The sequence below is a fragment of the Pseudophryne corroboree genome, chromosome 4 (assembly GCF_028390025.1).
Source record: "Pseudophryne corroboree isolate aPseCor3 chromosome 4, aPseCor3.hap2, whole genome shotgun sequence".
NCBI lineage: Eukaryota > Metazoa > Chordata > Amphibia > Anura > Myobatrachidae > Pseudophryne > Pseudophryne corroboree.
The window spans coordinates 650817910-650842897 of record NC_086447.1 but is presented as its reverse complement, the minus strand read 5'-3'; positions in this window follow the sequence as shown (position 1 = coordinate 650842897).

The following is a 24988-nucleotide window of genomic DNA, read 5'->3' as shown; positions in this document are numbered from 1 at the left end:
AACTTTTAAAAATAGAAGTTTCCTGTGGTTTTTATTAAAATATGAAATGCAAGATGCCTAACCAAGTTGTTTTACATACAGTATACCACTCTTAATTGAATTCCCATCATACAGTAGTACTAATTTATACAGTACAGGAAGTTGGGAATACAAACATTGGAAACCACGTCATGTTTATTTTAAGAAACACTTTATTTACAGACAAAATCATTTGGAACATGTAACATCACACATACTGTACGGTACTTTAATCAAAAGGTAACAGCACAAATACAGTAACAATATCAACTTTAACATTTTTATAATTTATTTTTTTGTGGTGGTGGTGCGGGGTGATGGTTTTTGTACTTTATTTTTAGGTTTTGCTTTTTTGAATTATTTTTCGTTTTTGTCTTTTGCTTTTTAACACTGTCGCATACGGACACCAGAATAGAGGACTGACAACAGCAGCCCCTGGATGGAAACGCAGCCCAAGGCCCCAGATGGACACAGCACAATGGACTCGGCTGCTACTGGATAGATACAGCAGCGCCCAAAAAATCAACAGGAATAAAAGGGGCAACTTGTACCAGGCCCTTACATTACCAGGAATGTGGTGAGCCAAGTTCATGCACTCCCCTTTGAGTAACCGAGCTGCTCCAAGTGGATTCAGCACAGTGCATGCAGCCCCAGAAAATGTACAGGTCATACAGGTACATTGACACAATTTTTTAGCTTCAGCTGTGTGAAGCTGATGTGCTGAAGCTAGGAGGTAGGTAATGATCTGGTTTCATCATAGTGGAGCTTCCAAGTCATTTTCCTCTTCGTTCTCAGCGCAGCGTTTATGGTATCCCTTATCTTCCTCTTTTCTGGATCACCAATCCTCACGCGGCGTTCACACCTAGCCATGATGTCATGTACCAGATTTTTGGGCAGCGGAAGTTTGCCCTTGGAACCATCAAAGTTCACACGATTGGCCCACGTCAAGTATTTGTCGTACTGTACATGGTGCTGGAACAGAGAATATGCATATTTCTGAATATGTCCATTTGAAGCTCTGTACAGATGGTCGTCCAGGGAAGTTGAGATGACAGCCAGGGCAATATTGTTCAGAGAGCCTCCGAATGTATTGAGAAGTGGCCTGTGAGCAGGTGTGCTGGTCATCATTGGTGTTCCTGGCAACAGCACACTTGAATCCAGGCCTCTGCGGTCGTCTAGCCCTCTGCGGTACTCCAGGCCTCCTCTGCGGTCGTCCAGGCCTCCTCTGCGGTCGTCCAGGCCTCCTCTGCGGTCGTCCAGGCCTCCTCTGCGGTCGTCCAGGCCTCCTCTGCGGTCCTCCAGGTTTCCTCTGCGGTCCTCCAGGTCTCTTCTGCGGTCCTCCAGGTCTCTTCTGCGGTCCTCCAGGCCTCCTCTGCGGTCGTCCAAGTCGCTGACTTCGTCCAGTCCGCTGCTGTGGTCCAGGCCTCTGCGGTCCTCCAGGGCTCCTCTACGGTCGTCCAGGCCTCCTCTGCGGTCCTCCAGGTTTCCTCTGCGGTCGTCCAAGCCGCTGACTGCGTCCAGTCCGCTGCTGTGGTCCAGGCCTCTGCGGTCCTCCAGGGCTCCTCTACGGTCGTCCAGGCCTCCTCTGCGGTCCTCCAGGTTTCCTCTGCGGTCCTCCAGGTCTCTTCTGCGGTCCTCCAGGTCTCTTCTGCGGTCCTCCAGGTCTCTTCTGCGGTCCTCCAGGCCTCCTCTGCGGTCGTCCAAGTCGCTGACTTCGTCCAGTCCGCTGCTGTGGTCCAGGCCTCTGCGGTCCTCCAGGGCTCCTCTACGGTCGTCCAGGCCTCCTCTGCGGTCCTCCAGGTTTCCTCTGCGGTCCTCCAGGTCTCTTCTGCGGTCCTCCAGGTCTCTTCTGCGGTCCTCCAGGCCTCCTCTGCGGTCGTCCAAGTCGCTGACTTCGTCCAGTCCGCTGCTGTGGTCCAGGCCTCTGCGGTCCTCCAGGGCTCCTCTACGGTCGTCCAGGCCTCCTCTGCGGTCCTCCAGGTTTCCTCTGCGGTCGTCCAAGCCGCTGACTGCGTCCAGTCCGCTGCTGTGGTCCAGGCCTCTGCGGTCCTCCAGGCCTCCTCTACGGTCGTCCAGGCCTCCTCTACGGTCGTCCAGGCCTCCTCTACGGTCGTCCAGGTTTCCTCTGCGGTCCTCCAGGTCTCTTCTGCGGTCCTCCAGGCCTCCTCTGCGGTCATCCAAGTCGCTGACTTCGTCCAGTCCGCTGCTGTGGTCCAGGCCTCTGCGGTCGTCCAGGCCTCCTCTACGGTCGTCCAGGCCTCCTCTACGGTCGTCCAGGCCTCCTCTACGGTCGTCCAGGCCTCCTCTACGGTCGTCCAGGTTTCCTCTACGGTCCTCCAGGTCTCTTCTGCGGTCCTCCAGGCCTCCTCTGCGGTCATCCAAGTCGCTGACTTCGTCCAGTCCGCTGCTGTGGTCCAGGCCTCTGCGGTCCTCCAGGCCTCCTCTACGGTCGTCCAGGCCTCCTCTACGGTCGTCCAGGCCTCCTCTACGGTCGTCCAGGTTTCCTCTACGGTCCTCCAGGTCTCTTCTGCGGTCCTCCAGGCCTCCTCTGCGGTCATCCAAGTCGCTGACTTCGTCCAGTCCGCTGCTGTGGTCCAGGCCTCTGCGGTCCTCCAGGCCTCCTCTACGGTCGTCCAGGCCTCCTCTGCGGTCCTCCAGGTTTCCTCTGCGGTCCTCCAGGCCTCCTCTGCGGTCCTCCAGGCCTCCTCTGCGGTCCTCCAGGCCTCCTCTGCGGTCCTCCAGGCCTCGGTCGTCCAGGCCGCTGACTTGAACCGCTTGGTGGTGTGTTGCAATTATGGTGCGGCAAACTCCAACTTGCCATTCTTCCCTCGTTTGTTCAATGACTTTCTTCATGGCTTCTACCATCTGTTCCTTTATGCCTTCTTTAAGGCCAGCCACATCGGTCTGCAGCTGATTGACCTGTCCACCAACTTCTGACTCCATATTGGTCACCTTACTGAGTAGCTCCTTTAGTAAAACAGGACAGGTACACTGGCAGTCCTGCACTTTGGTGTTCACATCTGTGAAATGCAACCTTCTTCGTGGTGAATGTGTCATGTCTTCTTGTCCAGGGGTGGCTACATGGTCCAAAAAAGAAGCTTCCTGATGCAGCGTGTTTGTCACGTCCTCTAGCACCGGTATTTCCAGATTCATTGGCTGAACACTGTGATCAGCAGGAGATGGAACAATTACATCATTTGCCACACCACATATCAGCTCCAACTTATTATTCTTTGCCTTGGCATTTTTTCGTGGTTTCACCACATTTTCTTTCTGAGCCGCCTTGGCAGTTTTCTTCTTCTTTTGTGGGACTACTGCAGCAAGTTTCTGTGCCACTGATGGGTGGGTTTTGGCACTCCCGTAAAATCTGGTAGTCTGCATTCTTTGTCTTTTGTCTAAAAATATAAAAACCACAATAAGAAAACATGTAAAGCACAGCATGCTAAAAATAGCAAACAACTGTACATTTTCAAATAAAGTGCACAACAGTAAAGTGCAAATACTGTACAGTATTATACTTTTTTCCCTGTGCCTCCCAACATGAACCTCTGCAGGAGGGACAGAATGCTCTGTTACGGACTTCAGTTTAAATATACAGTATGATTACCATCACCTGTGCGAACAACTATACTGTACAGTAGTTACTGTATTTGATAAGATAGGTGTTTCACCACAAGTGATAGCAATCATTCAGTACTACTGCACATAGTACACGGGGATAAGCGAGGTCTATGTACTGTACATTACGTTATACCGAGCTGGATCGCTTAGCAACCTGACAAAATGGCCACCGACCGTGAACTCCCAGCACGTGGCAGCGCTTGGATATGGAGTGAGATACAGTATGGTACAGTCCAGGGGGCAATGCTGAAGGAGCGTCACAATCCCCTAGCTCAATTACCAGAGCCATCTTAACAGCAGTGTGGGCCCCTGGACACAGCAATGCACTGGGGCCCCTACCCACTCACCAGCGGAAGGGGTGGGGGGAGCTATCAGCGGCAGCTTTGATGCTTCGCGGGGGATAGGGGGGGTTCTATCTTTCGCTCAGTATGTACAGTAGGACCTGGAGAAATAATTTCTGCTAATTATTCCTTTACTGCACAGATGGGGCAGGAAGGAGAACACTAAACTGTAGAAGGGGGCATTGTGCTGAATGAAGGGGCCCTGGTACATGACTTCCAGGGTGGTAGGGGGTGTTTAATACACAGGGGAGGAGTGGATAATGGAGTGGGCTTAATATTCATCATTTTCCGGGGGTCAGGGCAGCGTGCTTTACTGCAGATACAGTATATCCAGTTCCTGGAAATACTGTAGATTTCTTAGCTCTAATGGGGAAAAAAAAAACTAGAGTCCCACCTGTCAGGAGGTACTGGGGACATACTGGGGACACCTGTCAGGACGTACTGGGGACTTGGGGATCAGACTTTAGAAGCCAGAGCAATCCACCGACAAAAATATAAAACTGCATATTACAGTAGGAGTGTGGAGCTGGAGCAGGGAACAGCTGCTTGAAGGCTGATATCTCTGGTTCTGGGCATAGTAGAGGCAAGCTGCCAGTGTCCACTGAAAGGGGGGAGTCACAGCTTTTGGAGTATACCCTCCGAAAAACTCTAAGGCAAAAAGAAACCTAGATATCTGGCTGTGAAAAACAATTAACAGGTTTGGATGGGGACCACTGCTTTGAAGCCTGCTATCTCTGGTTCCCCAGGGCCGATTTTCAAAAATCTGGTACCCCTGGAAAGAGGGGACCCTCAGCTATCAGACTAGGTCCCTTTTACTCCTGGGGCCCTTGGGCAAGAGCCCATTGAGCCCATATGAAAAGACGGCCCTGTCAATTTCACAGTCCAGGGGGCAATGCTGAAGGAGCGTCACAATCCCCTAGCTCAATTACACTGGGATAAGCGAGGTCTATGCACATTACGGTATACCGAGCTGGATCGCTTAGCAACCTGACAAAATGGCCGCCGACCGTGAACTCCCAGCACGTGGCAGCGCTCGGATATGTAGTGAGATACAGTATGGCATACATTTCACAGTCCAGGGGGCAATGCTGAAGGAGCGTCACAATCCCCTAGCTCAATTACACTGGGATAAGCGAGGTCTATGCACATTACGGTATACCGAGCTGGATCGCTTAGCAACCTGACAAAATGGCCGCCGACCGTGAACTCCCAGCACGTGGCAGCGCTCGGATATGTAGTGAGATACAGTATGGCATACATTTCACAGTCCAGGGGGCAATGCTGAAGGAGCGTCACAATCCCCTAGCTCAATTACACTGGGATAAGCGAGGTCTATGCACATTACGGTATACCGAGCTGGATCGCTTAGCAACCTGACAAAATGGCCGCCGACCGTGAACTCCCAGCACGTGGCAGCGCTCGGATATGTAGTGAGATACAGTATGGCATACATTTCACTGTCCAGGGGGCAATGCTGAAGGAGCGTCACAATCCCCTAGCTCAATTACACTGGGATAAGCGAGGTCTATGCACATTACGGTATACCGAGCTGGATCGCTTAGCAACCTGACAAAATGGCCGCCGACCGTGAACTCCCAGCACGTGGCAGCGCTCGGATATGTAGTGAGATACAGTATGGCATACATTTCACAGTCCAGGGGGCAATGCTGAAGGAGCGTCACAATCCCCTAGCTCAATTACACTGGGATAAGCGAGGTCTATGCACATTACGGTATACCGAGCTGGATCGCTTAGCAACCTGACAAAATGGCCGCTGACCGTGAACTCCCAGCACGTGGCAGCGCTCAAATATGGAGTGAGAGATGGTATACATTTTAAAATACACCGGGATAAGTTGTACAGGCCAGGGAGCAATGCACTGGGACATTCATCATTTACGTATATAAATAATTGTAAACCGTAAATGAAAGAATTACCGGTCAAATACTGTATGACGAAACTGTGTCAATGAGCTGGAACACGTGAGCCTAGCAGAAGTTTTCGAAGGCAGAAACAGAGAGCAAATTATGAGGAGATTTCTGAAAGGTCGGAGAAGATCCAGACAGCAAGTCTGCCTACGAGGAAACAGCTTTGCAAAGTGGGTAGCGGGCGGTGACTGAGACGCTCTTTTATTCACATTCAAAAGTACAGTATGCTCTGTGATTGGTGTAAGGATGAATGCGCCTATATTGGCACCAATCACAGCGGTAAGAATTCCTTTTGTGTGAATGTGAATAAAAGAGCGTCTCAGTCACCGCCCCGCTACCCACTTTGCAAAGCTGTTTCCTCGTAAGCAGACTTGCTGTGTGGATCTTCTCCGACCTTTCAGAAATCTCCTCATAATTTGCTCTCTGTTTCTGCCTTCGAAAACTTCTGCTAGGCTCACGTGTTCCAGCTCATTGACACAGTTTCGTCATACAGTATTTGACCGGTAATTCTTTCATTTACGGTTTACAATTATTTATATACGTAAATGATGAATGTCCCTGTGCATTGCTCCCTGGCCTGTACAACTTATCCCGGTGTATTTTAAAATGTATACCATCTCTCACTCCATATTTGAGCGCTGCCACGTGCTGGGAGTTCACGGTCTGCGGCCATTTTGTCAGGTTGCTAAGCGATCCAGCTCGGTATACCGTAATGTGCATAGACCTCGCTTATCCCAGTGTAATTGAGCTAGGGGATTGTGACGCTCCTTCAGCATTGCCCCCTGGACTGTGAAATGTATGCCATACTGTATCTCACTACATATCCGAGCGCTGCCACGTGCTGGGAGTTCACGGTCGGCGGCCATTTTGTCAGGTTGCTAAGCGATCCAGCTCGGTATACCGTAATGTGCATAGACCTCGCTTATCCCAGTGTAATTGAGCTAGGGGATTGTGACGCTCCTTCAGCATTGCCCCCTGGACTGTGAAATGTATGCCATACTGTACAGTATCTCACTACATATCCGAGCACTGCCACGTGCTGGGAGTTCACGGTCGGCGGCCATTTTGTCAGGTTGCTAAGCGATCCAGCTCGGTATACCGTAATGTGCATAGACCTCGCTTATCCCAGTGTAATTGAGCTAGGGGATTGTGACGCTCCTTCAGCATTGCCCCCTGGACTGTGAAATGTATGCCATACTGTATCTCACTACATATCCGAGCGCTGCCACGTGCTGGGAGTTCACGGTCGGCGGCCATTTTGTCAGGTTGCTAAGCGATCCAGCTCGGTATACCGTAATGTGCATAGACCTCGCTTATCCCAGTGTAATTGAGCTAGGGGATTGTGACGCTCCTTCAGCATTGCCCCCTGGACTGTGAAATGTATGCCATACTGTACAGTATCTCACTACATATCCGAGCACTGCCACGTGCTGGGAGTTCACGGTCGGCGGCCATTTTGTCAGGTTGCTAAGCGATCCAGCTCGGTATACCGTAATGTGCATAGACCTCGCTTATCCCAGTGTAATTGAGCTAGGGGATTGTGACGCTCCTTCAGCATTGCCCCCTGGACTGTGAAATGTATGCCATACTGTACAGTATCTCACTACATATCCGAGCACTGCCACGTGCTGGGAGTTCACGGTCGGCGGCCATTTTGTCAGGTTGCTAAGCGATCCAGCTCGGTATACCGTAATGTGCATAGACCTCGCTTATCCCAGTGTAATTGAGCTAGGGGATTGTGACGCTCCTTCAGCATTGCCCCCTGGACTGTGAAATGTATGCCATACTGTATCTCACTACATATCCGAGCGCTGCCACGTGCTGGGGGTTCACGGTCGGTGGCCATTTTTAGTGTGCATAGAACTCGCTTATCCACATAGGCCCCTGTGTTTTTAACTACTACATAGAGATGCACATTTCTAGGCCTACAGTATTTAATATACAGTAAGCAGCATTGTTGTTAGGCAATAATTGAAGAATTTACATACAGTACTGACATGTACTGTATGTAATGCTTGTACATCATGTCAGTCGACCCTTATGCTGTACACTACTGTAAGTCTCAAAGGGCCCATGCACTTCCAAGGAGGGTTATTTACTGTACTGTATCTGTTTCATACCGGAAACTAATTGCAGTCCATAACACTGAAGTGGTATTTTCAGTACTGTACAGTATACAATACTTAAATTTGAACATCAGGTACTGGATAGTAAACATGTACAGTATTAACTTCTATCATAAAACTCTTATGCATTTTCAGATGTGTAAATTTTAGACTACAGTATTCACAAATGTTTTCTCTCCATACAGGAATTATAGTTGGACAACATGCCAGTAACTATCAACAAAACGATGAGCAAGATAATCGCCAACATGAAAAAAGAAAATAAAACCATCAAAGAGATCCATGCATGGCTCAAGGAAAGTGGCATTATAGTCACTTTAGAAACGGTGCGCTATCATGCATTCGAGAGAACAACGCCCAGATTTGTATTTCCTACAAAATGCACATGGTACGTACTGTACACTACTGTAATGTTTAAATGACTTGCTTTATACCATAAACAATTTTTTTGAAATAAAATAAAAACTTCATCAATTGTAACTGTGATTGTGCTGTTCATGAATTCATATTTTTCATACTGTATTGTACTGTAGGAGAGTGCAACAAATTGTGGAGGAACTAACTCGTGAGGATGATGAGCGTACTGCTCTGCAAATAAAACGAATTCTCCATTCCAAGTATGACCTGGACATATCGGCCACCAGCATCAGAAGGATGCGACGGAAAATGGGATGGACCTTTGGCGCAACAAGGTAAAATACTGAAAGCAGTATAAACCATACAGTAAATGCACTGTTAATAATCCCTTGATACGTGATATAATAATGCCATAAATCATTATACAGAGTGTGTACTTTATACTATATACAGTATGTGTGTGTGTACAGTATATACTGTATATATTCTATCCCAAAAGAGATACCTACTGTATAGGCACTCAGAGACAGCAATGAAGCATTGCCGGCTTACTGTATTGTGATGATTACATACTGTATACTGTGTGTGTGTGTGTGTGTATGTACAGTATGTATACAGTATACTGTATATATTACTCTGTATGTACCTTAATGTACTGTATGTACAGTTTAATGTATACAGTACTGTAGGTATATAATACAGTATACTGCACATACAGTCTACTGTATATACAGTAATCTGTAAATCTGTAATTTCATAACTGTATCTGATTTCATTATTTTTGGCTCTTCTCAGGATATCTCCAATGATAAGAGATGTGAATAAAGAAAAGAGAGTGGAACAGGCACGGCGATGGATTGAGAGTGGTGAAACATTTGATGATGTCATTTTCACAGATGAATCGTCTGTTGCCCTTGAGCGGTTCTCCAGAATGTCATTCAGGAAACGTAACCATATCTCTTTAAAACCACGCCCAAAGCATCCATTGAAAGTCCATGTATGGGGAGGCATATCACGATTAGGAGCTGGTCCCCTATTATTTTTCGAAGGTACAGTACTATACTTTATTCTGTGCCTGTGTTCTGTAAAAATACATGCTGTACTGTAGAGTACGTGTAACTGCACAATAAAAGGAGTTGCTTATTAATGAACAACATTTTTTGATTTCTGTAGGAATCATGGATAAGAAATTTTTCCAAGAAACAATAGTAGAGGAATGTATGGTACCATTTGTGAATAAATATTACCCAACTCACCATAGGATATTCCAAGACAATGATCCTAAACACTCCGCCTCAGCCAAATTTATGGAAGAGAAAGGTATGAATTGGGAACGCACACCACCAGAGTGAGTATTCTTTCAACAGTGTACAAGTAAAATTTTGGATAGCACTCTAGTACTGTAAAAAAAAATTTTGTTTAATAAACAGTACAATATTGTATGTTTAATTTTCTCTATTTACTGTAATGTAATTAATTTTTTCTATACGCTTTTTTTTAATTTTTATATAGATCACCAGACATGAACCCAATCGAATTAGTGTGGGCTCAATTGAAGAGGTACGTTAGGAGTGTTGCAAAGCCAACAACAAAACAGCAACTGGTGGATGGGATAAAGAAATTTTGGCTAGAAGTACTCACACCGTAACATTGTAATAATTATATAAATCACCTGTATAAAGTATTACCTGTTGTAGTCGAAAGAAATGGTCAAGCCACAAATATGTAGTTCTGTACTGTATTTTCTGTTTAAAATTTTAAATTGGTGCATTATTAAAAAAAATGATAAAATTGCCTTTGTCTGATTATTGCATAAACTAATGTAGAATATTATACAGTAGTAATGTTATTGATGTGTATGAACAGTTATTTTCAGTTTTATAAGTCCTGAATAAGAGTACTGTACATTTTGATCAGTGCAGTACATGGAATCGGATGTTGTAATACTTTATTTTTACATTAATATTGATGTTTTTCCAATAAATATTCAATTTTACAGTATGGTACGGTACAGTACATGAGGGTACCTGTACAGTATGATACGTCATTATGGGGGAGAAATACTGTATCCACTAAATGTACAGTAAAATGTTTTTTTCTTATTACAAACACACAAATGCATCTCAGATGGAAATATGCTATACACAGCAGACAGCTTATGGTGACAGAACTTCCCTACTGTATCCCCACCCATAGTCGTGGTATATTTTAGATTGCCTAATGAGACACTCCTGCAGCATTGCCAATGATTCATGTAAAACCTGTGTGCAAACAGTATCTGTATTGAATGCAAAGTACAGTAAGAGTACAGTATACAGTATTATCAGAGCCAAACCTGACCAACATGATGCCCTAGGCTAGATTTTGGCTGATGCCCTCTTGCACAGATGCTACGTAGTTCCGCCTCTAACCCTGCACCCCTTTCCCAGCACCATCACCCATTTTGGCGCTCCTACCCCCTATAATCTAAATAAGAACAATGTGCACATTTAGTGCCAGCCCAAAACAGTGTACAGTATGTTCTTGCTGGGAAGGGGCATGGTAACACAATAATACCCGAAGATGAAATGACACAACACAGTACTGCAACTTTATTCACATTATATCATGCAGTGGTGTCTCTTATTCTCATGACATCATATCATAGTACCACATTACTCCTAACAGTAATGCCCCTTATTCACATTACACCCCACCACATTCATCTTTATTTACATTAGACCACAGGTACTCAAACTCAGTCCTCAGGACCCCACACAGTGCAGGTTTTGCAGGTCTCACAGAATCACAAGTGAAAAAATTAGCTCCACCTACTGTATGGACCTTCTAAAATGTGTCAGTTAGTAATGAATACTGTACATCTGTGCACTTGCTGGTTTACCTGCAAAACATGCACTGTGTGGGGTCCTGAGGACCAAGTTTGAGAACCACTGCATTAGACCATGCAGTAGTGCCCTTTCCTTATGTTACACCAGAAAATATTGTAGTACACCTTATACACATACAGTACAGTAATGCCACACATTAGTAATGCATTTCATATTTAAATTTTCTGATTTAATTTCATAGAGCCGCATTCACTCACAGAATATAGGCATGTACTGTAGCATCTCATTTTATTCCGCAGAAGCTGATTATTCCCGTTTGGCTAGTTTGCCGCCTCTGTACAGTATATTACAATAGAAAAAAGTTATAGTGTCAGTGAAAAAAGCACCTCATGACAGATACTGTACACAAGCTCATGTCTAAATACTGTATACTGTAAGCAGTGACATTAAGGGGTACAGTACTGTATATGCAATTGCAGTCGAATTCCGTCAGGAATACGGAAAAAATGGACACGGGATCCCCCATCTTTTTAGAACCAGCACCGGGCTCTGCGCCTGGTCCTGGTGCAAAAAATAAGGGGGACAAAAAAGCGTAGGGGTTCCCCATATTTTTTGAATCAGCACTGGGCTCCACTAGCTGGACAGATAATGCACAGCCGGGGGAGACTTTTATACCGGTCCCTGCGGCCATGGAATTAAATACCCAACTAGTCACACCTGGCCGGAGTACCCTGGAGGAGTGGGGGCCCCTTAAATCAAGGGGACCCCCCTCCAGCCACTCGATTATCTCTATCACCCCTGTGTATTGTAGCTAGGGGATTGTGACGCTCCTTCAGCATTGCCCCGTAGCCTGCAAAATCTGTGCTGTTATTTGCTCCATAGCTGAGTGCCTCCTAGGAGCTAGGAGTCACAGGCGGTAGCCATTTCAATTGAGTCTGCCCTGCTATAGAATTGTACAGGTACTGTACAGTATGTGTACATTACCGTACGGTGCATAGAACCTTTACAGTAGAAACTCTCCTGCAGCTTTGGCCTGCTTTACTGTATGTACTGTAAAACTTGTGTTTTGTCAGTTTGCTATGCGACCGAGCCCGGTGTAACGTACTGTAATGTGCATAGACCTCGCTTATCTCTGTGTATTTTGGCTAGGGGATTGTGACGCTCCTTCAGCATCGCCCCGTAGCCTGCACAGCTTATGCCATTTCTCATTCCATACCCAACTGCTGCCTGCCACGAGGTGGGGGTTCAGGAGGTGGGGGTTCATGGGTAGTGGTCGTTTTGACAGTGTGCTATGCGATTGAGTCCGGTGTACCGTAATACTGTATGCAATCCTACAGTAGCTTATCCCTATCTCCCCTGTGTATTTTTGGCTAGGGGATTGTGACGCTCCTTCAGCATTGCCCCATAACCTGCACAAGGGTTCAGGGGCGGCGGCCATTTTGCCAGTGTGCTACAGTATGTGATCGAGTCCGGTGTACCATAATATGCATACTGTGTATTTTAGCTAGGGGATTGTGACGCTCCTTCAGCATTGCCCCATAGTCTGTACAATCTGGACTATTACTTGCTCCGTAGCCTAGGGCCTCTGTGGGGCAAGGAGTCATAGGTGGTAGCCATTTCTATTCTGTCTGCCCAGCTACAGAATTGTATGTGTACTGTACGGAGCATAGAACCTTAACCTGCATAGAACCTGCACATTATGGTACACCGGACTCGATCGCATAGAACCGCTCATGCAGCTACTGTATGCCCTGGTTTATAGTACTGTATGTGAATAAAAAAAATAATAAAGTGTCTGAAAAAAACTAACATGCATTCGTACTTAAGGAATCGAACCCTGGACTCTGAGTATAGGAAGCGAAACACTTCACCACTTCGCCTCAGACAAATGTATAAATCCGTTGGTTTTGATTATGCTGTAATGGCTACGGGATTAGGACGATAACATACTGTACAAAATTCCTAATCTTGAGAGGCAATAGTGAACTTGTAACACACATCCATTTGCGACAGTGTACACTACTGGTTTTACAGTACTGTATGTTTTGTCTGCGGGACTTGGACGCTCACATACAGTATTCATAAAGTATTGTAGATGGATCATATACTGTATGCTGTACTATTTGCGTCGGTGTCGTATATACAGTACTGTATTAAATAATGCAGCGTAATGAGTACAGTATTTACTGTATGCAGCGTAATGAGACGCCTTAGTAAAGTAGTCCTTATTATGTATTTCAGTATTGTATTTTACGGGAGACCACACGCATGCGCAGTGGTGATTGTAAAAAGCGACATCTGGTGGCTGATCGCAGGTATTACACGTAAAGGTAACGCCAAACGTCAAATGTCTGTCTCCGTGCGATTAGATAGCCTCTCTGTGACTAGGCGCGCCTCGCTACGCCCCAGTACGCTGCGTATGGTCGAACGGGACAAACGCCGCAGCCACTCAAGATAAAGGTGGCTACATCTGTACTATAGTAGTATGTATCAAGAAGAAAGAAAAAAAAAACACGGGTAGGTGGTATACAATTATATATATATTATATACAATTATATATATATATATATATATATTAAACTGGTGGTGATTAATTAAACTGGTGGTCAGGTCACTGGTCACACTATCAGCAACTTGCAAGTAGTACTCCTAAGCAGACAATCACAATATATATACTGGTGGTCAGTGTGGTCACAATGGCAGTGTGGCACTCTGGCAGCAAAAGTGTGCACTGTACGTTAAAATATGTACTCCTGCTCTCAGACTCTAACTGCTCCCCACTGTCTCCCCCACAAGTCAGATATACAGTCACACTATCACTTCAGCAAGTAGTAGTACTCCTCCTAATGCTCCCCAAAATTACTAAAGTAAATACTGTGTCTCTCTCTACTCTAGTCTCACTCTCTTCTCCATAAACGGAGAGGACGCCAGCCACGTCCTCTCCCTATCAATCTCAATGCACGTGTGAAAATGGCGGCGACGCGCGGCTCCTTATATAGAATCCGAGTCTCGCGATAGAATCCGAGCCTCGCGAGAATCCGACAGCGGGATGATGACGTTCGGGCGCGCTCGGGTTAACCGAGCAAGGCGGGAAGATCCGAGTCGCTCGGACCCGTGTAAAAAAACATGAAGTTCGGGCGGGTTCGGATTCCGAGGAACCGAACCCGCTCATCTCTAGTCATGTGTACCAATACTGTTTACTCATATCCTGACTATACTGTATATAGGATATGTTTTACATGTGCTTTTGTAATGATACTGTATCTGTGTACTATTTTGCCTTGGCCAACCAGTGGAGCATATACCCAGATACCCACACCAAGTCACACCTTGGCAAATATACAATCATTTTATTTTCTTTAATATAAAGGATAAAATCAGTGAATAAAGGACTATTGGCAATAGGTATAAATAAAAACTCGGAAATTATAGAAATGTTAGGAAAGGAATAATAAAATAACACAACAGTGGGTGTATCAGCAACATATAAGAAATACATGTATAGCACTATAACAGTGTGATATGGGTGAAGTATGGTATGCCAATGGCCGGGCTCCCGGCGGCCAACATATAGGCGCCAGAATCCCGACCACCGGCATACCGAAAGCTGGGCAAGTGCGAATGAGCCCCTTGCGGTCTCGCTGCGCTCGCCACGCTGCTGGCACGGTGACGCTCTACGTGCGCCACACTATTCTCCCTCCAGGGGGGTCATGGACCCCCAAGAGGGAGAAAAGGTGTCGGTGTGCTGGATGTCGGGATTCCGGCGCCGGTATACTGTACGCTGGGATCCCGACAGCTGGCAAACTGAAGACCACCCGTGTGATACCCCATAAAATTACTATGTGGTGTCCATTGCAGCCACACCAGTGAGTCCAGGGAGTCACAACAGCCCAGAGACTTACAATTTCCATGAGGCACTGCGCTGTAGACTAGTGGCCAACTTGGGGTGGTTTGTAGAGACACACAGAAAAAAACACATGCATGCCAAGTCAGGGTGGACATTAAGCTAAAGCTTGGAGAAGGAACTGGACAAAAAAGAAACACAGGTGAATCTGAAGAGGAGGAATGGTAAAAGCCAGCAGGAGAGAGAGATGCAATTGAATGCAGCATGCGTGGCTTAGAGGAAGGGCTTGCCCATCCTATACACAGGTGCGTAAGGCGCCAGCCTACAGAAAGTGCCACAAAGATGACAAATGCTTCCTGCGCGTAACCATATGGTGACAACTTTGCACCTACACACACCAGACGATAGAAGATCTTCTCTCCTACTGATCCTGGCTGTCACCATTGCTAGGCAGCTGATTGTTCCTGCTGGTGGTGCTTTATTGAAAAAAATGATCAGGTGATCAGCAGCAGGGAGAAAGGACAGATATGACGCCCTCAGCTGGTGGTGCCCCTAGGCATGTGCCTGACCTGCCTAGTGGGAAATTTGGCACTGGGTCAGATACCTGCAGAGCCGGAGAGTGCTTCAAGCTACAACAGTGCCCAGAGATGACAGCGCTTCACAGACATATAACTCCTCAAAGATCACTTTCTCTCTCGAGGGCACTTCGAACTCAGGGCCACCTAACCAGAGCCTGACCAACCCTTAAGATGTGCAGGGTACTTCTTAGGGTGCCAAGTCTTGGGGGGCTATCGGCAGCATCACACACCCTGTTGTAGTAATGCAGTTGAACTTAGTAGTTTTTGGGTCCTGTCCTAGAATGCGCAAAACTGTAAGGGTGAAGGGTGCGTGTAAGGCAGTTTTAAGTGCTTCATTTATATTGTAATCCAGGAGGGGGAAACTATAACAATGAGCAAGCAATTAGTTGCTTGCAACCAATACACATAGATTTACAGTACGTGATGAGTGTGTGAACCTTGATATGAATAAACATGAATTATTACCAGTTGAATAGAGACCATGGGGCATATGCACAATCTGTTGTTACTTTCCATGGCACATACACTGTCTGCTTATAATCATTTGGACTTGCTTCTGACTAAAGATCGGGCCATTAATGTTTATTTCTTCATTGGTTTAAAAAACAGGCATATTATAAAATAAGTCACAATAACTAATTGGTATCATTGGAAGATGATCACTATTCCAGTAGGACTGATAAAGATAAACATTCATTTTCAGCAACATCTCAAAACAGCTGCACTGGATAATTGGCATGAACCATATGTGCTTTGTAAAGTAGATCAAGACAAATGTGTACATTATCAGACTTGTCAACAGAAGCATTGTAACACGCAATTTGCACAGTAGGGAATGATTTATCAATGACATAGAAAGCAACTGAGCATATAGACATCTCTAACTTTACATATCATTAGCATGTGTGTACTTCATCTATGTAGTTGCTAAAATTCCAAGAATTTGTGTTTTGAAACTGTTTCAGATCTGATGCGGGAACAACAGTATGCAGAAAGATCAATACCAGCACGTTATTGTTATACCAGGATTGGCAGTGATTGCTTTATTCTTTGAAAACTTACATTTTAAAGACAGGTTTTTACAAATTGTAAAGAAAACAAAAAGGGTACATTGATACAGGGTTCGACATGTGTAGCACCATGGGCATAACTAAGACTTTGTGGGCCCCACAGCAAATTTTTGAAGAGGCCCACAATGCTTTTAGAGAGAACATTGTGCTTGCCTGCCATCTTTATGTTCAGTTTGGCGGCATCAAACATGACCTTATCTGCCTCTGCAATCGCCCACACTACTTCTGGTAGGGCAGGGGGCAAAGATACAGTTGGGGATGCTGTAAGAGATGGGGAGGGTGACTTTGAGGCACACATGGGAAGTCTGAATTCCTTTTCATTTTTATTTCAGTTAATTAGCGCCTAGTGGGTTCTTTTTTTGATATTTTTGTATAATGACAAGGGAGAAGATAGGGAAAATGTAAATGAAAGAGAAATCAAAATCAAAAATTGAGACTGGAAGAGATAGAAAAAGAAATAAAAATACAAGAGATAAATCTATCATGTAAGGTCACTCTCTGAAAATGGGAGGAGCCAGGACTGGAAGTGGGAGGAGGTATTAGTAGAGAGGGGAGGAGTCAGGATTAATTCTTTAACCGTCTCCTCTGAAAGTCTAGATCTGCCCCTGATACTATGAGAGTGGGGAGGTTCTTTGTGCTTCTATTACTCTGCAAGCAGAGGAAAGAGGTGACTAAAGGAAGGAGAGATGAGGGTGGGGACACATGAATAGAACAAGCCCAGCAGTAGGGTGGTCTCTAAAGTGATGTTTCCTATGAGAGGCGGGCCAGAGGAAAATAACTTCTGTGCCTCTGCATTGTCATTACTGAGCAAACTAAAATAAAAAAAATCCTTCTTCACTGAGCACATTTTTTCTAAAACACAGACAACATGTGTCAAGCTATCTGTAGCCTTTTGATGGTAAATTAAGTAGAGGTAGGGACATTAGCCATGTAGACACTTCCTCCATTTTATTTTAGTTGCAGCAAGCTCATTCAAACTGGTTTTGTCAATGACTGTATTTCCAGAATTGCACCAGATGCCACAAATCACAGGCTGCCACATTTGGCTCTGCATGTCTAAAACCAAACTTATTCTTCCCTCACTACAGGATCCCATTTCCCTTTCTCCATTCTCTTACTGGTAATAGTATTATCCTCTTTCCAGTGACATAAGTCCACTGCCTAGGGTTCACCATTGACATACCACCCACACCAATCCTGTTTCTTTCTCCTCTCGAACATATATCTAGAATTCAACCCTTCCTCACCAGTGAGACTACTAAGGGGTCTATTTACTAAGCCTTGGATGGAGATAAAGTGGATGGAGATAAAGTACCAGCCAATCACCTCCAAACTCTAATTTTTCAATCCATACCTTTGACATGGCTGTTAGGAGCTGATTGGCTGGGACTTTATCTCCATAGACTTTATCTCCATCCAAGGCTTAGTAAATAAACCCCCCTTAATCTCTTATTCATGGCAATGCCATATTTCGCTTGGACTATTGTATCTTCCTACTCTTTGCCTTCCCCTCTCCCGGCCCCTACCTCTTACATCTATCTTCAATACTGTATTTCATCTCATCCCATCGTTTTTAGTCAACCTCTCTCCTTCAATTTGAACACTGGCTTCCATTCCCTTTCATATTCCAGTATAAACTACTTACTTTCAAATCTCTCAATAGCTACTCTCCTTTCTACAACTCTGACCTTATCTCAGTTCCCACTCCCCCTCACTCTCTCCACTTCTCCTCTGACTGCCATTTTAGCACTGTACTGGTTACATCCTCCCAGTCCCACATTCAAGATTTCCTCCGTGCTGTACCCCTCCTTTGGAACTCACCCGCCCACCCCATCAGACTGTCTACCAGCCTTCACTGCTTCAAACGCTTCCTGATAACGCACCTGTTCATCAAAGCTTATTAGCTCTCGTTACCTTCTTAGGTCTCATCTACTGTATCTGCTCACCTACACTTTCTTCCCAGTCCTACCCAATCTCCCTTAGCCCTCCTCCATTTGTTTTCTCCCTATAATATCCATATCCTAGGTTTCATGATTGTTGTCAATGATCCTTCTGTCTGCCCACCCCAGGGCACTGGATAATTGATTGTCATTTACAAAGTCATCTTACTTCACAATTCAGTCTTTCTCCTTTTATAAGTTTTGTACTTTTGTATTTAAGTGGTTATGTTTTCATTGTAACAGCTTCTCTGTATAGTGCTTAAGACACTTGAAGATGCCATAAAATAAAGAATAATAATAATAAAGTCAGTGAAACTAATAAGATTAAATACTGAAAAGCTGAAACAAATAAAGTGTTTTTAAGGAAACCTTCAGCTCTGTATAATTTGTAAACTAGATAAAAAATGTTTTACAACCTAAAGTAAATACAAATTGTATGAGGTGTGACTATTAAATAACCAGATTGATGCTATAATTTATGTTTAATTATATTAAGTACATTATAACTCCATTCCACTTCTATGTACTCCCCTTCTGCATCCACACACTGCTGCATTCTTATTTTCCATTGGTCAAAGTCGTACTGTAGCTCTGTCAGCTGTCTGCACAGCTCTCTTGTTTTCTTCTTTACCTCAGTAACTGATGCAATACGGGTTCCCTTGAGTACAGATCTGACTTTAGGGAAAATAAAGAAGTCACACAGTGCTAGGTCTGGTGAGTATGAATGGTGTTCTAGCACTGCATTCTGTTTCTCAGCCAAAAACTGCTTCTCAGAGAGAGCTGTGTGGGCTTGTGCTTTGTACTTATAGAGGATGAAACCATTTCTCCACAAATCTGGCCTCTTGCTTCTGATTCTTTCCTGCAATGTTTCTGATACTTTTTTGTAGTAATTTTTATTCATTGTTGAGTCTTCTGGTACTCAGTCTGCCAAAATAACACCCTTGAAATCAAAGAGAACAATTAACATGGCTTTAAATTTGCATTTGCTTTGATGTGCTTTCCTCATTCTTGGTGATGATGGTGTGCATGGACTGGCATTTTTGGGGGACATGCACTAAGCAGTGATAAAAGTGTAGAAGTAAGCCAATGGAGAAGTTGCCCATGGCAACCAATCAGCATTGACTTAGCATTTATCATTTGCATAGTATAAACGTATACAGAGCAACTGATTGGGTGCCATGGGCAACTTTTCCACTGGCTCACTTCTCCACTTTTATCACTGCTTAGTACATGTCCCCCTATGTCTCAGTATCTTACTGGAAGATCCATGTTACATCACAGGTAATAACTTTATCTAAAAATGTGAATCCACTTGAATTTGTTCCAAAATGTCTGTACAAATTTGCTTTCAATTTTCTTTCTCAGCACAAACTTTTGTCAAGTTTAGATCTTCTTGCAAAACAGTTTCTTTGTCAATGTTTACCATCTCAATTTTCTCCAAATTTTTATATGTTTTTGATGTGCAAGGCCTTTCGGGACATTCATTATCTTCAACATCCTCACAACCATCACTAAATCTTTTGTCCCACTGAACACACGTGCATGTGACATATGATCTGCCCTGTAAATTTCTATTAGCATATGGAAAGATATGGTGGGCATTTTGTTCGATTTAACTGAAAATGTAAAGTTAACATGTTGCTCTACTTTTTAACTAAGCATTTTTATGACACACAGGAAAAAGCACAACTTCTTCGAATGTTGTGTGATAGCAAACTGTGCAAAAGGGGTGAAGCTTGCAAAACCATTTTGGGATAGTCCAAGTTCATTGTTTACCCATTGCCTTTTAACTCACGTTGTATGGTTTATTTTTTACACAAAAATAGCAACACCTCGTATTATGGTGAGAACAAACACCAAGCCCCCCCAGTAAAGAGCAAATATCATATCATTGTCACAGAAAAAATGAAATGATATATTTTGTTTGTTGAATTAACTTTGTGAAAGTACAGTAAATAAAGGATACAGAAAAGTGCATTTTCAAAGTATTCAATTTTTTTCTCCTAAAATTATACCTATAAATAAAAAAATAGGCATATACTAATATAAGGTATCAAGTAAGGTAGAACACTTTAAAAAGTTAACTAAGACTAAACCTTTTGTGTCCAAAAACACAAAAAGTAATTAAACCTCCTAATGGCTGATGTGTGCCTCCATTCTAACAGTAAAAACATCCTATACCCTTATACTAAGAATAAAGACACGGAGACTTGAATTTGGCAGAAAATTGTTAGCTATTTATTGTAACCCTAACCACTAGAAAAAACCTGTAAAAGAAAATATTAAATTAGCATATAATCTTAACCGAATATGGTGGCAGAAAAAAGAATGGCTACAAACCCACTGAAGATAACCTCAAAGACATTAAAACTAAAACAATCCTAATCTACCACAAAAAACATACATAGGTATCCAACTCAGACCTCCACGCTGACTACCCACCCTGATGGGTGATGACGCTGCCCCCTGTTGGGTGATCTAGCGGCCTTAAAAGTCAATGGAGGTGAGTGCACCTAAACCACACCAACACCGTAAAAACTGTGACTAACAAACCAAACCAGAACCTGCCGTTCTTTTCTGCCCAAAAAATAGCCAACGAGAAAACCACTACTAACAACCTAAAGCCACAAAAACTCCGTGCCTTATCAAACTCAAATGGGGTGGGAGGGCGGGAAGGCAAACTAAAAGAGACCCCTAATGCCCTATGCATCTCCTATATATACTGATCCCTCCCCTAACTATAATTGGCTGTAACCTAGCATGCCATTCTGGTCCACACCCATCACAGGAGGTTTAACCCTCTCCATTCCCATACCTGTCATTCTGTTCTCCTAAACCTCCTAATGGCTGATGTGTGCCTCCATTCTAACAGTAAAAACATCCAATACCCTTATACTAAGAATAAAGATACAGAGACTTGAATTTGGCAGAAAATTGTTAGCTATTTATTGTAACCCTAACCACTAGAAAAAACCTGTAAAAGAAAATATCAAATTAGCATATAATATTAACCGAATATGGTGGCAGAAAAAAGAACGGCTAAAAACCCACTGAAGATAACCTCAAAGACATTAAAACTAAAACAATCCTAAGCTACCACAAAAACCATACATAGGTATCCAACTTAGACCTCCACGCTGGCTACCCACCCTGATGGGTGATGACGCTGCCCCCTGTCGGGTGATCTAGTGGCCTTAAAAGTCAGTGGAGGTGAGTGCACCTACACCACACCAACACCGTAAAAACTGTGACTAACAAACCAAACCAGAACCTGACGTTCTTTTCCGCCAACAGCGAAAGACTCTACAACAGAGGCTTTGCACCGCCACCATACCCTCAACCTAAATCCTGCACCCCCTCAAACAGATCCTCCAGGAAAAACATCATCCCTTCCTTGGACAAATGTACACCATCAGGTCGAAAAAGGTGAGTGTCACAGAACCGAATCCTAGCGTGGCGAACCACTGTCCCTCCGTGAGCCAACACCCAATTTGCTACCGCTGCATTAACCTTTTGCCTGGCCTCATCAATAGGGCGACCATCCGCCACTACTCGCCAACGCAACCTCGGCACAATCATTGAGAACACCAAAACACAGCTAGGCCAAGCTGTGGCAATACTGGACAAATCTACCACCATGGACCATCTCAAATCCAAAGAGGTCCTCTTACCCAGATCGTTACCACCCAAATGGAATACTAGGACCCTAGGGACTCCATGCTCCCTGGCTTGACTGACCAACCTACCCTTCAAATCATGCCACATCATTCCATGCCAACCAAGCCAACGAACACTATGAGCCTGGGGGGAAAAACGCGCCCCTTCCAAGGCCAAAAACTTGGCTGCCCAGTAAACAAAAGAGTGACAGACTACCCATACTGACAACTCGTCATCCACCCAACCTAAAGTGAAGGAAAGGAATAAAAAGTAGGTTAGTAAATGTCCTAAAATGATCTTAATACATGACTTAACCTGAAGGATCTGCCAAAAGAAAAAAGGTTTTCATTTCTGATTGAGTCACGGCCTAGCCGTGCTAAACAAGATTCAAGCCAATTGAAGCGTAACATAAAGGCACAAAGGGAAAGATCAAAATAAAACAAAGCTAAAGTAAAAGAGGGGGGGGGGGGGGAGGGGTGTAAATGAGGAAAACATAGAAGAACTCAGCTGGAGGTGAAAGCTTAAAAACCTGCTGAGGGACTTTTAATTGGAACCAATCAGCTGAATTATGGTAAAATTGAAATTCAGTCCATCAGGTCAGGCAAAAAGTGCAAAAGAACTCCAGACCCCCACTGCCAACAGCGGTGAGTAGCTAATCCCTGAGTAGGTTGAACAGGGGAGACAAACAAACAAACTGTACAAAGACGGACTCAACAAATCCAACAGTAAACCTCTTAACGTTAGCTAAAACAGCGACTCATAAAACCGCGCGAATATACCGCCTGTAACTGGAAGACATTCAGCGCCCCACCGCCTGAATCTCAGCAACGGAAAAACCTGCCGATGCAGCCGACGTCGCAGCCCCGATTTGAAAGGAATGCGTACCAAAAGCAGTGGGTGAAAGGCCCAAGCCGGCCAGACAGCGACTTAGCATCCAGCGAAATTGATACTTCATCAATGGTAAACCGTCATAATGCAGCAGCCAGGATCCTCCCGCATCAAGCCGTACTGCCGCATATCTCATTGCCAAATTTATCGGGCAAATGCGCTCCTCCAGAGACTACAACAAATCCAACAGTAAACCTCTTAACACTTGCTAAAACAGGAACTCATAAAACCGGGCGAATATATTGCTTGTAACTGGAAGACTTCTAGCGCCCCACCGCATGAATCTCCGCAACGGAAAAACCCGTCAACGCAGCCGACGTCGCAGCCCCGATTCGAAAGGAATGCGTACCAAAAGCAGAGGGTAAAGGCCCAAGCCGGCTAGACAGCGACTCAGCATCCAGCAAAATTGATACTTCGTCAATGGTAAACCGTCATAATGCAGCAGCCAGGATCCCCCCTCATCAAGCCGTACTGCCGCATATCTCATTGCCAACTTTATCGGGCAAATGTGCTCCTCCAGAGACTACACCAAAGTGACCCATCGCCCTCTACCCATTTGGTCCATCTGAGAGTGACGCAGTCTACACAGCAAAGACCTCTCACCCACCACCACACCGTCTCGGAGCATGCGCGAATCTGTCCATTTAGAAGGCGCCACCAATTCTGAAATCCGAAAGGCTCCATGATAAGCCATGGAGAACACCAACTCGAACAACAGCGACTCAAAAAGTGAAGATGCAACCCTGGCTACCGCACTGATGACAGCTGGCAGCAGGGCCGCATCAATCGGGCGCCGCCTATCTGGCGGCGCTGGCGCCACACGCGCCCACCCTTTCATCGCCTTTGCAAGGAGGCCGCTCTTTGTCACGTCAGGAAAACCCTTCAGTTTATTAAAAATTGAGATGCCTGCTAGGTACCGGGACACCACGGCTCTAGACCTACTCGTGACAAAAAGCTGCCAAATAAGAGAAAACATCAACCGATGCCTGCTCTTACCTTCTTGGCCCTGACCCTGGACAAACTCTTCCCACTCACTCCAAGCTTAACTGTAAGCCTTGAGCGTGTTCGGAGCTACAGATCGCATCGCTAAGTTTTCCAGTCCGGACCGATCACCTGCCAGATATAATCAGGACATTGAAACCCCCGCGCATCGGCCTCAGGTGCCAACAGACGAAATCTGTCCCACTGCCCGCGGGACAACGCGCCGGCAATTCCGTTCTCGATTCCTGGAATGTGTTGCGCGCAAAACCATACATTCCGACGTAAGCAAGTCAGCAACAGCTGCGCAAGCACCCTCAATACCACAAGCGACCTCGCCCTCTGATTATTAATCGCATGCACCACGCCCAGATTGTCACATCTGAACAAAATGCTGCGATCGGCGAGACGCTCACCCCAAACCTCCAAGGCCACCATAATGGGGAAAAGCTCAAGCAGCAAAAGGTCCTTAGTGAAACCTTCGCAACACCAGTCCTCAGGCCAAGGGGCCACACACCAAGAGCCCTCTAGGTAGCATCCGAACCCAGAGGAACCCGCCGCGTCGATAAATAGCTGTAATCCAGCATTGTCGACCGTAGGGGCCAACCAGATACGCACCCCATTGAAGTCCTCCAGGAACGAGGCCCAAGCGGCCAAATCACTCTTAATCTCGGAGGACAAGCGAATGAAATGATGCAGTCTGGCACACCTCGCCGTCGACCTTTCCAACTTTTGGCAAAAAACCCTGCCCATAGGGATAACCCGAAAAGCAAAGTTCAAGAGGCCCAACAAAGACTACATCTGCGCAGCGTA